At 32.7% G+C, this 2,675-nt stretch overlaps 1 long non-coding RNA gene across 1 annotated transcript; it reads right to left on the bottom strand.

Moving 5' to 3' along the window:
* Positions 1-762: 762 nt before the first annotated feature.
* LOC126973032 (uncharacterized) lies at positions 763-1,542 on the bottom strand. Its single transcript, XR_007731246.1, has 2 exons — positions 1,319-1,542; positions 763-1,235 (listed from the first exon to the last, which is right to left on the bottom strand). It is a non-coding gene; the product is annotated as an uncharacterized LOC126973032 (long non-coding RNA).
* Positions 1,543-2,675: the final 1,133 nt, after the last annotated feature.

Raw genomic sequence — 2,675 nt, 5'->3', positions numbered from 1 at the left:
GAAGGTTCATGCGGCGAGTAAAGGACCCACAGGGTGTTGTCTCCTTTGTTCCAACGCAAACTGTTGCAGTCACATTTGCATCAACGTTGTTACCTGAGTATGTAACACTTGATCACTGGAGGCATGAGGTTAATGTATATGTACCCCCTATTAAACAGTGTCTACGCTGTATGAAATTTGGCCATATTGCTAAATTTTGTAGAAACAATGAAGTTTGTTCCATATGTTCTGACAATCACAATTTTAAAACGTGTCCAAAAACTTTAACAAAATGTGCCAACTGTGGTGGAGATCACATAGCTATCTCATCTACCTGTCCTCTGAAAAAACAAAAAATTGAAGAAAACAAAGTGAAGTCCCGTAGTGTTAGATACTCAGATCTCTTCAATGAATCTGCTTTCCCTCAATTAAACTCAAAGTATATTGACACACATCTGAGCAATCTTATAAAATCTGACAAATTTATGAACCTCTTGGTTGAAGCAGTTTTACAAATTTGTACGAATAAAGATAAGTTAACTATAAATTCAAATAGTATTAAGGAAATTCTGAATAACACTTTTAGAAAAAAGAAATCTAGTTAATTGTTATTATGGATACATTGAATATAGTGCAGTGGAACGCTCAAAGTATTATTAGTAATAGGCTTATTTTTACAAGGTTTTTATATGAAAATCATATCCATATTGCTATAATTTCGGAAACTTGGTTAAAACCACATCAGTATTTTTTAATAAAAGGCTATAACACAATAAGGAATGATTGTGGTAATAAACACAATGGTGTAGCAATTTTTATTCATAATAATATCACATTTTCTAACATAAATACATATTTTGATAGTGCTCTACAAAATGTTTGCATTAAAATTAAAATTAATAACAAAGAACTGAGTATTGTGAGTTTTTACAGTCCTTCCAATTCAAATCCTCTATTTAATAAAAACAATTTAAATGGTTTAATTAAGTCCATTCCAGAGCCAATGATATTTGCAGGTGATTTCAATGCTCATCACATGTTGTGGGGATGTGTTGATACATTGCCTCGAGGTAAAGATGTTTTAGAGGTTATAGATGAGAATGGTCTTGTTATTCTGAATAATGGTCAAGCTACCACAATAGGATCTCCATCTTGGCGTCCTAATGCTCTTGACTTGACTTTGGTAACTCCATCATTGGCTCTTTTATGTGACTGGTCAGTTATTGACAGTCCTCTGGGCAGTAGTTATCATCTCCCTGTAATAATAAAAATGGCAGTAAGTAGTGATAGTAGTAGTTTGCAAAACACATTATGTAATAATCTACATTTGCCCACTCACCCTAATTATAAGCAGGTGAATTGGAATATGTATAGTAACTTAGTTGTTTCTTATTTGGATGATGTTAAATTTGACACTTTATCTTCAATAGATGCTTTTAATTCCTTTTGTAATATTTTACTTTCTGCTGCCAAGCAGTCAATCCCTAGCTGTCTGTTTTCCAAAAGTTCTAATAGTAATAATGTTACTAGTTCTTGTTCACAAAAATCTTTTAAATATCGTTGGTTGCCTTGGTGGAATCAGAAGTGTGCAGAAGCAGTTTTAAATGCTAAAAATGGTTACATTAATTTTAAAAACAACTCCACTGATGAAAATTATGTGGAGTTTAAGAGATTGCGGGCTTTCAAAAAACTTATCTTACTTATCTTGTGCAATTCATTTAATCGTTGTACTCCTTTGTCTTCAATTTGGAAATACATGCGCAAATTTAACAAAACTTACATTCCTGACAGTGTGTTGAATGATTGTTGGATTCCAGATTTTCTACAAAAGTATACTTCTGGCTTTGTATCAAATGAGTTAACTAACTATGTAAATGTTGTTAATGATAGTAATAAATATTTGATAGAGCCTTTTTCTTTACAAGAACTAAAATCCGCTTTATTTACTAGAAGAGATACATCTTTCGGTCTTGATACCATTCCATATATTTTACTCAAAAAACTTAATTGCCACAGTCTCAACATCTTTTTAAATATTCTTAATCGCCTATGGAAGGAGAATACTATTCCTGCAGAATGGAAAACAGACTGTTTAATCCCAGTTTTAAAGCCATTTTTGGAATCATTTTTTCAATCCGTGATGGCTGCGGTGTAAGATTATTTTGGGGCTATACGTATGCGTGGTGGTTATGATGATAACCCTTATGCCAAAAAACTTATAGGTATCTTTCGTAAATTGTTGTCTCACATGGAACTAAAATCGTTAAAATCGTAAATTTTCGCGGCGGCCATCTTGGATATTAAAAATGATGCCAAATTCATTCTCATGCACCCTCGAGAACTTCGGATGCGATATCAATATTGTTGAAATCATAAATTTGCGCGGTGGCCATATTGAATTTAAAAACAACAAAATGTTGCGTTACTGAAAGTCGTGACGATTTGCTATAAAATTTCTCTCATACGTCGATAAAGAAGTTTCACTTCAACAACATACCGACGTATTGAGAACCTCCTCCTTTTTCGAAGTCGGTTAAAAAGAGTGGTCGTTAATGTTCTCACGAGCTCAACTTTTTCCGAACATATGGTAAATTCAGTAATTAAAAAGAAATATTTATAGTGATTATTCCGCTTAGTTTAAGCCTAATTGAATTAGGATTATTTGACTTTGACTTTGAATACTTATCACATCATGT

This window comes from Leptidea sinapis, chromosome 28, assembly GCF_905404315.1.
Source record: "Leptidea sinapis chromosome 28, ilLepSina1.1, whole genome shotgun sequence".
Lineage (NCBI taxonomy): Eukaryota > Metazoa > Arthropoda > Insecta > Lepidoptera > Pieridae > Leptidea > Leptidea sinapis.
This window is presented reverse-complemented; position numbering and strand designations above follow the sequence as displayed.